At 40.9% G+C, this 13,685-nt stretch overlaps 1 protein-coding gene across 1 annotated transcript in view; it reads right to left on the bottom strand.

The window, feature by feature from the left end:
- COL14A1 (collagen type XIV alpha 1 chain) overlaps window positions 1-5,210 on the bottom strand; it is a 266,930-nt gene extending 261,720 nt beyond the window's left edge. The window contains exons 1-2 of the mRNA XM_023728170.1: window positions 5,160-5,210; window positions 4,403-4,433 (exon numbers count right to left, since the gene is read on the bottom strand). The gene's annotated coding sequence lies outside the window, so the exon portion shown is untranslated. The remainder of the gene's footprint in view (window positions 1-4,402; window positions 4,434-5,159) is intronic.
- Between the last annotated feature and the right edge of the window lie 8,475 nt (window positions 5,211-13,685).

Here is a 13,685-nt window from a genome sequence, read left to right as displayed (position 1 = left end):
TATGTATCATTACTACAAAGGTAAAAAAAAACTCTGTTGCCGTCAAGTCAATTCCAACTCATGGTGACCCCATATGTTACAGTGTAGAGCTGCTTCATACGTTTTTTTTTTTTGGCTGTAATCTTTACAGAAGCAGATTGCCAGACCTTTCTTTGATGTTCTGCTGAGTGGGTTTGAACAGCCCACCTTTAGATAGTAGTTGAGCACAAACCATCTGGGAAACCCAGGGATCTTAAAGGCAAAATTACTACTAAGAAATCTTGAATTCTACTTAGTGGCTTTGTTTTCGGTAGTGGGATGGATGTGGCAATTCTGAAGCTATTTTGTGTGTATCGTATGACTGAGGAAATATATGGTTTTGGGGGAGTCATGTTTCTCAATGCAGAAGACATACAAATATAGAGTGGGGAAGCCATGAAGAACCCTGTGGTACTGAATTGAAAAGATCCTGGAAGCAAGCAATGACTTTCCAGTAGTGTCCAGACCTTGGTTTCTAGATACTCTTCCCCGCTAAAAGGAACCGTTTTGGAGAAATAGCTGATTCCAGGACTGAGACAAAGAAAGCACAAGAAAAGGCTGGAACATATTGTTTCAGAAAGCAAGGAACTACTCAAAAACTGATTAGGTCATATCAGAAGGACACAGGAGACAGTCTGAAGTGATCCACTGGCCAAATCTGGGATAATTTTAGCAGTAAATAAATGATAGTAATGGATTAGAATTCCTTGAATAAAAAATAAAAACTCGTGAGTCTAGCTTAAAATGGATGCGTGAATTTTTTATTTTGTTTTTGTTTTTTCTGAGTTTGAAAGCATATAAAAAACGTCCTCTGCTCCAGGAGTAGAAGCTAAAATTCCAGGAAAGAGGAAGGAGGGTTAGGGAAACATTAAAAAGTAGATTTCCAATTTTGAACACTGAGTGAGCACTCTCCTCCCCATCCTCAGACTATCTGCTCTGATATTAAGCCAGGTCTTCTCCAGCCCACACTTCTGCCATGAAATGAATCCCACTGTGCCAATTAAACACCTGCAAGAGATGAATAGAATCTGTCTTGGGCAGCAGGCCTGGAAAAAAAAATGGAGGATACTCGCCAAAAAGGAGTTCCAATTTCTTCTGAGTTTAATTGTTTTCCCTTTCCCTGTGTCTAGATGACCTTCTTGTCTTCTTCTTCCCAAAAATCTCCCAGAAGCTTGGAAGCTTGGTCAGATCTCAGGTACGAACCATCTAGAAAGAAATTATTGTGGGAATAAACATTTTCCTTACCAAAGATGTGTCAGACTCTATTAGCCACACCCTCGGCAACCTAAGATCACCGAGGTGTGAAGAGAATGAGAAAGATGTGGTGATGGATGATATGTGAGAACCAGGTGCAGAATCTGTGGGGTCCAGTCCATCACGAGGAGCAGCATGTTTGGAACAGAGACTTCAAGAAATGCATTTCAGGGACGTTCTATAAGCATGAAGAGACATGGGCTTCCTTATGAAAAGAAAATGTAAGAGAGCCTCTAACTTTTTGCAGAAAATTCTATTGGAGAGGAACGAAGGAGTAAGTGGCCTCAATTCACTTCCTAATGTTTCTCTCCACTTTGGGATTAAAATTCAGATGCAACAGTCATTGACCGAGCATCTACGAGACCCTGACTCTCTGTTACATTTTTCACATAAATTATCTCATTAGAGTGTTACAAACATTATGATTGGGCCAGTATTTGAACCTAGGTATCTCTGACTCAAAAAGCACGTTTGCTTCTTTGTTTTAAAACATGCAATGTTCGTCATCAAATATACCGGTGTTTTTAAAACTTTTTTACTACTATAAGAAAATTTACACAATGATCCCTTACATACACACACTCAACACACGTGTTCAAATAAAAACAACACAGAACAAGTCACACATTTACTATGGGCAAATAGGTATTTTTTACTCTATCCTATTTCTTCTTTTTTGATGGTAGTTTCAACTCACTCGGTATATTTCACAACCTAATCATGGATCACGATTGATCTGTATCATTCACATAAGTTGCTTTAGGAAGTTCTTGTTTTTTTTTTTTTTTAAATCAGCTATTAAATTTTCATGAGTTTATTTTCCATACAAAATCATCTTTTGACTAATACTTCCCAATACTACCACTATCACTGCAAAAAGGCAAGGAAGCTTGTTCTTCTGTGCTTGTCCACATTTTTAATAAGCTCCCCATTCAGAAAAGAAATCATCTCTACCTTTTGTGATTAAATATTCCATCTTTAACAGTTTATGTAGAATCCCTATTGCATGGATGTTACGGGCATTGCGTGGCTAAGTCATTAATGTTTGTGAAGCTAGGGAGGAGCAAACTCTCCAAGAAATCCTGTATAAAGTGGGTCATAATAAGAACATATTCCTAAAATAAGGCATCGCACTTGCTATGTAATCTTAAGGAAGTTGCCTAATCTCTGTCAGTCACATTTTCCTCATTGCAAAATAATACCATTTCATAGGGTTTGGGAGATTTATTGGCCAAAGATATTGGCTCAGTGCCTAGCACAACGTAAGTTTGCGCTGAGACATGAGCTATTAGTATTATCATTTTAAATGGGTCTCATGTGTTAAACTAGATTCTCTAGAGAGCAGGGCCTGAAGCAAGAATTATGATCCTAACATTTCTTTTGGGAAGTGAAGGCCCAGGGCAGTAAGGGTGGAGAAAAAGAGGAAGGAAGGCAAGGAAAGACGCAAAGTAACACAATGGGGTGTGCTATGGGGCTGGCTACTACTTATTTCATTACACATTGCAATGAGACATAACAAATTTGCTTTGCAGGCAGGACTTCTCCAGGTTGCAAGGAGGAACCACGTCTTGGAGCAGACCATGAAAGAATGAATACTGTGGGAATTTATTCACCTCGCTCTTCTATCTCCCTTATTCTGTTAATCATCTTTCCCTGTGTAAGAAGCTAACTTCTCTACATTTCTTGGTTGTGATATCCAACCCCTTAACAGCTGCTCAGAAAGCCGGATCCCATGCCCCATTTTGTGGTGTTTTATCCCAGTTTTAAAATGGAAAGGCAACCTGGCACAGGTGAAGTACCACCAAGAGAGAGAACAATGGAGGCATTGAGGATAGTATCTAAGGAGGTATGCAAGGTCTGGGGCTCAATGCATCTCAAGTGATCTAAATTTGATTCATCTTAACCCCTAGTTCATGGAACACTACCATCAGTGTTCCATGTATGTCTTTCATTTTTCTTAATAGATACAATAAAATGAATATCTGTGAACCCATCACCAAGCTGAGAACTAGAATACTCACAGTAAATTACAAATATATATACTACTCCCCACCCTATCCCCTGTCTTCGCCCACCTGAGGTGTTCAATGGCTGTGATCTTACAGAAGATTGCCAGGCCTTTCTCTGGCAGTGTCACTGGGTGGATTCGAACTGCCAACCTTTTGGTTAGTAGCTGAGCACAAACCATTTGCACCACTCAGGGACTAACAGGAGAAACTAATCTCTACTATTAGAAGTCAAGATAATGGCTACCTTTGGGGAGAAAGAATGGAGTAGTGGTTAGGAGGGGGTCAGAAGGGAACTTCTGAGGGCCTGGTAATGTTCTTTTTCCTGACACAGGTGTTGTTTACAGAGTTGGGTTAGTTTTTTTATAACTTACTGAGCTGTCCACTATGGTTTGCTCATTTTTCTGTATCGATTCTGACTCATAGCATCCTTACAGGACAGTGTAGAATTGCCCCGCAGAGTTTCCAAGGAGTGGCTGGTGGATTCAAACTGCCGACCTTTCGGTTAGTAGCCAAGCTGTATGCCACCAGGGCTCTGTGTATGTTATACTTCTATTAAAACATTTATTTAAAAAACATTTTGGTAAAATTTTTTAAGAAGAGAGAGAAGAGCTAGAGCTTCCCACTGAGTCTGACTCAGGAAACTGAGCAATGGGAATCATTTTAAAATCCTTAAGTTCTAGACACTAGATTTGTGGTTAGGACAAGTTTTCCATCATTCTTAAGGGACAAGGTATCCCCAAGTGACATGTGGGCTTTATGCCAGGATAGTTTATCTGAATGAATTTAGTAGTCCAAATGAAAAAATGGTCACTTTAATGAAATAGGAGTGGAATTTAGAAGCGGATTTTTTTTTAACACCAAGGATCAGGAATGTTTAGTCCAATGGGAGACGAGCAGTGTTACACAGATGTTTCTCTTAAGAATGAAGAAGAGCAATTTTTATTGTCTTTATCATTAAGATGGAAACTATTGCATTTATATCATTCTGTCGTACATAGGGTCGCTATGAGCCGGAACCAGCTCAACTCGGCACCTAACAACACCACCAGATAGGGAGATCGTACACCAGACAGGGATATCGTACACCAGACAGGGAGATCGTACAACAGTTTCTGACTGACCAGGTTCAGTAGCAGCTGTGATTCTGTAGGTCTGCTTGATGTTAGCGTTGAAAAAATGAAAGAGACAAAAAACATTTTAAAAAAAAAAACAATTTTACCAAGTCGATATATGTTAAATTAAGAATTTATTTAAAATTAAAAAACAAAACTAGCTCTCTCTCTATCTGCACCATTTGGTGTATGTGGCTGACTTCCGTTCTCATCATGTCTTCTCACAAGACTTTCAGCATCAAGAGATGCCTGGCCAAAAAACAAAAGCAGAATCGTCCCATTCCCCATAGATTCAAAGGAAAACTGGTAATACAAACAGGTGCAACTCCAATAAGTTGACATTGGAGAAGAGCCAAGCTGGGTCTGTAAGGAGTCCCACATGTGATGGCACACAGATTTATGCTCTATCAAGTTCATGAGCATCTTACATATCAAGCTGAAAATTTCACCACTATCTGAATAATTGGACATATTGTACTAGGAAAATTCTGGTTTCTTCCTTTGTTTTTATGCTTCCACATTAATGGGTTGGTTCAGTAATAAACGTGAGACCTTTTGTTTGAAAAATAAAAATAAAAACAAAACTATGTAGATGAACCATAAGAAAACACAAGGGGGCAGTATTTCATAAGATTATAAATGAGGAATGCCTAACGGGCGTTTTAGTGGAGATAACATAGATTTGGAATGAACCTTAAAGACAGCATTTTACGTCATAAGGAAATTAAAGTCCAGAGAGGTCATTAAGTGAGGCACCTTAAGTTACCTTAAGTCACAGTCTTCAAGGGTAGAAAAAGCAGGCCCAGCTAATGTGTCCCAACTGTCTATTGGGGATGTTTCCATGCATTGTCTTGTGGGGTCTTCTTGGATAAAAGATCATTTGCATGAACAGAAGGCCTGTGGATGAAGTCTCTACTTTCTGTGGACACAGATAAAGACAGAGATGTATGATACCTTGCTACTGAATAGCTGAACTTGAGTAAAACATGAATCAACTTCCAGAGCAGAAATACACTCCTGCTTTAACCATGTGCAAATCCTGAACATAAAAAAGGCTTTAAGGGTATGGTTAGGTGACCGTTTACAAAATACATTTTGCAAATATTAAAGCTGTGCATTTTAATTTCACCCGTGAAGCATATCTTATTGCATTCTTTCACCTCTGAAGTGTAACCATTAAAATTAAGCCTCAGGGTGGTAGGTAGAATATACTGGTTCTCTTTAGACAGACAATAAAATCAGGCTTTATGGGGAGAGAAAAATGAGGACTTGCTGTATCCAGTCAGCTATATAGCCCATATAACCCATACAGCCCACCCAGGTTAGGCCTGGTAGACTAATTTGAAGAGTTTTTTTGTAATAGAGAGAAGCTACCTTTTCTGCCCATGACAGGCAGGCCACTGGGCTTGCTGCTCCTTGTTTAAAGGTGGCTACCATGCTGAGGAAGAGAAAAGCTCATCTCCTCTAACTGAAGGGATTGTGATAGAAGAAGGTGGATAGACAGAGTAAGAGGGTGAAGTGGTCAGCTGCATGTATACTGATTTTTTCTCTTCAGACTCAAGTAAAAAAAAAAACCCGCAGAAGAGAAGCAATGGAAAGAAAGATTTCTGTCCTCCTTCTCAAATAGGGGTGGCCCCTGGGTGGTGCAAATGGTTAAATGCTGGACTGCCAACCAAAAGGTTGGCAGTTCAAACCCACCCAAGGGCACCTTGAAAGAAAGGCCTGGCAATCTGCTTCCCAAAGCTCAAAGCTTTGAAAACCCTATGGAGTACAGTTCTACCTTGCAATACATGAGGACGTTGTGAGTCGGAATAGACTTGACTGCAACTGGTTTGCTTGATTTTCTCAAGCAGGACTCTGGAAAGCGATAGCCTCAGCTCAGGCTGCCCACCTTGGCTGCGACCATGTCAGAGTAAACCTGGTGGTACGTGTGGTTAGTAGAGGGAAGCCTTGACTTTGAGCTTGCCCAGGCAGTTCTCTGCGGAACGGTCCAGGAGTTCCTGAAGCTCCATGGGACCTTGGAAGGCAACAGAGTGGACAGCCTGTGGACTGCCACAGTGCCACTGTGGCGAAGGATGAGGCTGCTCCAAGGCAGAGCCTGTGGGTGGGTGGGCAGAGTCAGAGGACTAGACGAAGATGAGGTAGAGACTCAGGTGACCTGCAGGGCCAGGAAGAGCCAAAATGAGACCAAGACAGCTAAGCAGGAAGCCAGGCTCTGGAATCCAGGCCCGGCAGAGAGAAAGCAGGTTAAACAGCTACATCCTTGTTAAAGGCTGAAGATATCCAAATGTCCTCCCACTTGTGGAAACTCCTTTATTAAGTCACAAGCTGGACAGCTTTGCTTTCTTCTTTTCCTAAGGGTGTATTATTAGCCTAGCTCTCCTTTTCTACTTGATTCACTCATAGTTCCTTTCTGCCCCTATCTCCCTAGGGACCTGAAACCAAGTCCCTGTGATACTGAGGCAGAACACAGATTGAATGACATTGAAATAAAACATTTTCTCCTCTTGTTACCTCCCAGCTGGTGTCCCAAGCTTCTGCACCCCACACATTTTCACTCCTTGGGGAGAGTGGCTTCCATATCTGCCCTGTTCCCTGGGGGGTCAAAGAGAAGCCATTCATCCTCCCACTGTTCTGGGAGTCTTAGCCCTGAGGAGCAGCCCTTAGTCCTAACACATGTATCAAGGATACATCAGGCTTTCATGCAAATAGAGCTCTCATCAGTCTGTCCTGTCCATGCATGGCCTGGACACTCCCTGACAGGCCTCAGTTGGTCATAAGTACGTACCTAGGCCTTTATTCTGAGACCCCTAGCACTGTTCTAAGGAACCTCAACAGGGATAATAATGCTCCCATAAGAAACTGAGTTCAAGGCACTGTAAAGAAGATTGATCTTGAACCTCTTTTTCTGCCATGCAGTGACAGTGAAGATGCCCCCAGATCTAAGCCTGTGGTTTAAGGTCCAGGGACTCCCTGCACGGGCCTGGGTAAGAACTCAAGAGAGTTGGTGAGAGAGTACTACAGGGGACAAGAGATTTGATGTTAGTTAGTTCGTTCGTTTGTTCATTCATTCGTTAGTTCCTTATAGTTATGTGGATAGTAACATGACCACATTGGTTTGAATCAAACCATATCCCTACCATGTACTGCATGACTTTGGATGAGTTGCTTGAACTCTTTGTGCCTCCACATCCTCATCTGTAAAATGAGGATAATAGCAATAATTTCCTTGGGGGATAGAATAAATGATAGAATAAATGATAGATAAATTAGATAGAATGAGATAATCTACATAAAGTATATCGTGCGTGGCACATGGGAAGGACAATAAATAAATGCTACATTTTTTTATATTACCATTATTGGCTTAAAAGATTTAGCTTACTTAAAAAGACAGTTTAAATAACTCTAGAAATCAGCACATTTTCATACCCAGATAGTACTGGTCACTACAGAATCATCTTTAATTTATACTTACCATTAACATTTTAAATCCTACCCTACCAACCAGCCTCGTTTGGATATAATTAATATGATTCAATCTACCCTCGACTCCAGAAGGAAGGATTATCACAATGTTCTTTGGGAAATTGCCCGAGCAAGCCTGCACTTAACGAGTCAAGTGGCAAGTGAAGGGAACATCAAATGGCAGAACTGTGACCTTCAGAAGATGTGGAGGCACAGCTTTTACTAGCATCTGACCATTTCATTTGGGGACTGCAAAAGTGTGGGTTGAAGGAAGCATTGGGCCCGCAGATGTGTTTTTTCTCATTAGTGCAGTGTTTCTGTTCTGTCTTGTTTTGATGTGAATTTGAATGCTTTAGGATGGACATGCATTCTACAGCTAACCACAGGCCCCACCACTCACTATTGCCTGCTTCTTCACAAATTGCATTATCAACCTACCCTTAAGGCTTTGGAGTTGGCCAACCCTTCAAAAAACAGAAAGCTTCTATGGAGCAGGACCTACTTTAATTTCTGTAATGAGTCTTCTCACTGCAGAAAAACCTGTAGTTTATCCTCTCTGATACATAAAAGAATAACTGAAACTCATAATTTCCCAAATTTGCCCTTGCCTCTCTTGTCTTCCCATCTTCCCAGTTCACTTTCACCACTCCACCCGGTTTTTAGGGTTGGATTCAGCAGAAGGGAGGAGTCTCTACTAATCTTTTCAATGTTTCTCACCTTTTTAATAGGCAAGACAAATTACTTGTCTCTTTTCACAGTTCTTAAACAATGTGACTCTTGGCTTGGAATTGTCCTAAGTAAACAGTGTGGCAACAGATCCAAGTCTTCAGGTGTTTTTGACTCAATGGGAAGCTGTAAGCACAAAGACAACTCAAAGTTGAGGTTTTTAGAACTCTTCTGGTTTCCATACATTTTCATACAGAGCAAAAGTTCTTGGTGACAATGTTTTTAATACCCATACTTAGGTGTATTGTAGATCAGGTCTAGTTCCCCAAGGCTGCACTGTTACATTTCCTGAGAATTTAAACATTTGTTTTATTTTCATACACCTGAGCCTGGGTGGCACAAGCAGTTTCCTATCAGCTGCTAACCTAAAGGTTGGTGGTTGGAACTCATCCAGCCACTTCACAGAAGAAAGGCCTGGCAAACTGCTTCTGTAAAGTTTACAGCCAAGAAAACACTATGGAACAGTTCTACTCTGTAGCATATGGGGTTGCCATGAGTCAAAATCAACTCGATAGCAATGGGTATGCTCTCTTTCCCTCTGCCACTGCAATTAGCAACATGCGAGATGATGATTGCTCCATTAGCTGGAGTCCTGGAATGAAGACAAAATGGAGTAGGATCCCCAGAGCTGTTTTAGATTGTATTGTGCCCCCCTAAAGTATGTAACAAAATCCTGACCCCTGTACCTGTAAATCTGATCCTGTTCGGAAGTAGGATTTTCTTTGTTATGTTAATTAGGTTATATCTTAGTAAAGTGGGTTCTAAATCTAATCATTTCTGAGTTATTAAAAGCAAAATGGACACAGAGACACGCACAGGGAGAAAAGGAAGACAGATGACAGAGAGTGATGCATCTACAATGGTTGCTAGCATCTACCAGAGGTTGCAATAGCCAAAGAAATACCTCCTTCTAGAACCAAGCCCTGAATTCAGACATTGAACCTCATAAACTGTGCAAAAATAAATGTCTGTTCTTTAAAGCCACCCACTTATGCTATTTGTGTTATGGCAGCACTAGATAACTAAGACATCAGCTATCCCATGATGTGTATGGCAAGAGCAAGATCGAAATCTTTGTTATTTTAAGACCCTGAGATTTTGAGGTTGTTTATTACTGCAGCACAGCCTAGTCAGTCTGACTGTTTCCAGACATCTTATGAAACTTACATTTAACTTATACGTGTGTGTGCGTACTGAGAGATGATGAAAAAAAATAAATCTCTTACTGTATGTTGTGATCAAAAAAGTTGGATAGCAGTCAATGTAGGCTCCAGTTTTGCCTTCTAACATTTATCAGCAAAAAGATTAGAACAGGAGGGGGCCTGAGAAATCATCTAGTTCAAACAATGTTCTTGTTAGAGATGAGAATCTGAGGCCGAAAGAGTTCTGATGATTTGGTTAAGGTCAAAGGGTAAACTAGGATTAGGACTCAAACCCACATTTGACCTGTAAGCCAATGCTTTACCATAACCACATGCTTTTGGAGAATCATATGAAAATGTTTGAAAATTACAAAAGCTCATAAAAATGCAAAGTAAAGACATTATGACAAGAGATGGTGGAGTGAAGTGGTTAAGGGCCTGGACTTTGTCAAACCTGGATTCATGTCCTAGCTCTGCCATGTATGAGCTGCATGATCTTGGGTAAATTACTTAATCTCTTTGAACCTTGGTTTCCTTATTTAGAAAATGAGGATAATCTTACTTATCTTATGTTTTTCTGATGATTAAATGAGATAATGAATGTGAAGCTCTTAGACAATGCCTGGCTCATAATAATTACTAATAAATTTTTAGGTGTAAATAGAATACTGAAGAATTTAGTTTTTTTTAAAAAGCTGGACTTGGAAACAGCCAGGAGTTAGCACAGAACAGGGTTTCTTTACTGCAGCACCATTGACATTCGGGGCCAAATAATTCTTTGTTGTAGGTGGTTGTCCTGGGCATTGTAGGATGTTTAGGAAAGATATTAAAGTATTACCTAAATTGTATAGATCAGGATTTCTCAACCTTGGCATTATGTATTGACATTCTGGACTGGATTGTTCTCTATTATAAAGGTGTTAAAAATAATCAAAACTCATCAAAATTGGAGCATAAGGTTTATTCCAAGCAGGTATTCTATATGCATATAGGGAGAGCATTTTAATTCCAGAAAAAGTAAATGGCTCAAAGAAGCTAGGTACAATGAGGCTTCTAAAGAGAAGAGAAGGAAGAAATATAGAAAAGCGACCATTGGCTAATCTTAACATGATTGATTGAACCCTGCCCTCTGCCTTTTACTGAGATCAGCTGACATCAGGTCACAGGCTGGTCTCTGGCCCTCCACTCAGCAATATCTTTTGAAACTGAAATTTAGTAAGCTTGGCTTCTAAGAGAAAAGAAAAGGTTAGCAAATTTGGGTGAAAGAAAAGCCACTGGCAGGATTAATTTTGGTCAGGAATTTGTTTACGGTGACTATTTGGTTTCATGGGTAAGAAAACCTTAAAATCAAAGTAAGATGTCTGTTATTAATTTATCTCTTTGCCAAGGGGATGTTCTGTGCATTATAAGATGCTTAGCAGCATCCCTGGCCTCTACCTACTAGATGCTAGTTGCACTCCCCACTTCCACAGTTGTGATAACCAAAAATGTCTCCAGACACTGTCAAATGTCCCCTGGGCAAAATAATCAGCAGTTGAGAACCAGGATATAGAATCTATGTTTAGAGTTATTCAATTATTTCCTCCTATTAAACAACAAAAATAACAACAACAACAAAACAGAAATAACCTTTCTCAGAGAATGGTACCTGGGCTTCCTTGTTCTTAGACTTCATCGAAGTTACCTACTTAATGCCTACCTGTCCTACTGTAATACAAGCTCCAAGAAGATAGTGTGTCTATCTTGCTTTCTACTGTGTCTCCAGGGTGCACATCACCAAGCACATAGCAGATGCCCAACAACAACAAAAAATCACTGACTGAATAAATGAAGTAACTTTTTTCTGCTGTCCCTGTCTGCTACTAGTGGGTGAGATTCCTACAGGATCATTAGGTTAAATTAGATTCCTGGAAAGTACCTCCCCTCTCCATCTCGCCACCCCGCATCTCTAAAATAAAAAATTCCCTCAAGAGAGCTTATTGTTACAAAACAGTAAGATCTTCTCCAAAGCACAAGTCCTTAGAGGGGATCTAGAAAGGGCAAAACAGGATCCCAGTTTTTAGGGTCACCCATGGGGACCCAAGAGCCAGCATGAGGAACCCCTTCCAGGTCAAACTAACAGAAAAGCATAATTCAGAACAGCTTCAAAATGTGGCAGGTAAGGACAGGTCTGGCACTGGAGCTGGGGCTTGGGGATGGTGGAACAGGCAGAAAGAGGCTGCAAAGTCATAGGAGAACTGGCTCCAGGCCCCTCCTGTTTCTCCCCAGGAACAGAACTGCCTGGATAAAGCTGTTTTTGTTTTCTAGGTCACTCTGCCCTTGTTATTCCTTACATGTGGTGGTTCAGTGAGCCTGAAAAAAGTGTGCACCCTCCCTTGTGCTCTAAAGCCATCCTATCCATTTAATGATTTCGAGACTTTGCCTGGATACATGTGACTAACAATAACCATTCTATTTCTCTCTAGCCTCTTGTTATCAATTGAATTATGTCCCCCAGAAATATGTGTTGTAAATCCTAAACTCTCTGCCTGTGGTTATAATCCCATTTGGGAATGGGTTGTCTTTGTTATGTGAATGAGGCAGGATTAGTGTAGGGTATATCTTGAGTCACTCTCTTTTTTAAAAAAAATTTTTCCCATTCAAAAATCTATACATACATTGTTATGTGACTAATTGCTCTCCCCATGCTGTGACAGCACATTCCTCCTTTCCACCCCTAATTCCCCATGTCCATTCAACCAGCTCCTGACCCTCTCTGCCTTCCCATCTCACCTCTGAACAGAAGCCGCCCATTTAGTCTCTTGAATCTACTTGAGCTAAGAGGCACACTCCTCTCGAGTATCACTTTATGTCCCACAGTCCAGTCCAATCCTTGTCTGAAGAGTTGGCTTCAGAAACTGTTTTAGTTCTGGGCTGATAGAGAATCCAGGGGCCATTAAGTCTGGTCTTCTTACTAGAATTTGAGTTCTGCACCCCACCTTTCACCTGCTCCATCAGGGACTCTCTGTTGTGTTCCCTGTCAGGGCAGTCATTGCTGGTAGCCAGGCACCATCTAGTTCTTCTGGTCTCAGGCTGATGAAGTCTCTGGTTTCTGTGGCCCTTTCTGTCTCTTGGGCTACTGCTTTCCTTGTGTCTTTGGTGTTATTCATTCTCCTTTACTCCAGGTGGTTGGGACGAATTGATGCATCTTACATGGCTGCTTACAAGCTTTTAAGACCCCAGATGCCACTCACCAAAGTAGGATGCAGAACACTTTCTTAATAAGCTTTGTTATGCCAGTTGACCTAGATGTTCCCTTAAAGCATGGTCCCCAGACCCCTACCCCTGCTACTCTGTCCCTTGAAGTGTTTGATTGTATTCAGGAAACTTCTGAGCTTTGGTTTAGTCCAGTTGTGCTGACTTCCCCTGTAGTGAGCGCTGTCCTTCCCTTCATCTAAGATAATTCTTCTCTACTATCTAGTTAGTAAATAACCCTCCTCCTCCCTCCCCACCCTTGTAACCATCGAAGAATGTTTTCTTCTGTGTTTAAACCTTTTCTTGAGTTCTTCTAATAGTGGTCTTATACAATGTTTATCCTTCTGTGACTGACTAAATTCTCTCGGCATAATGACCTCCAGCTTCCTCCATGTTATAAGATGTTTCATGGCTTCATCGTTGTTCTTTATCATCGCGTAGTATTCCATTGTGCGGATATACCATAATTTGTTTATCCATTCGTCCGTTAATGGGCACCTAGGTTGTTCCCATCTTTTTGCTATTGTGAACAGTGCTGCGAGTCACTCTCTTTTGAGATATAAAAGAGATTAAACAATCGAGCAGAGGAGAGATGGGGTAAGAGAGATGTCAAGACACGTGGAGATCTCCAAGAAACCAAGAAGCAGAAGCTGAAGAGACAAAGACTTTCTTCCAGAGCAGACAAAGAAATAAAGCCTTCTCCTAGAGCTGGCACTCTGAAT

Source organism: Trichechus manatus, unplaced genomic scaffold, assembly GCF_000243295.1.
Source record: "Trichechus manatus latirostris isolate Lorelei unplaced genomic scaffold, TriManLat1.0 scaffold00022, whole genome shotgun sequence".
In the NCBI taxonomy this organism is placed as follows: domain Eukaryota; kingdom Metazoa; phylum Chordata; class Mammalia; order Sirenia; family Trichechidae; genus Trichechus; species Trichechus manatus.
This window is presented reverse-complemented; position numbering and strand designations above follow the sequence as displayed.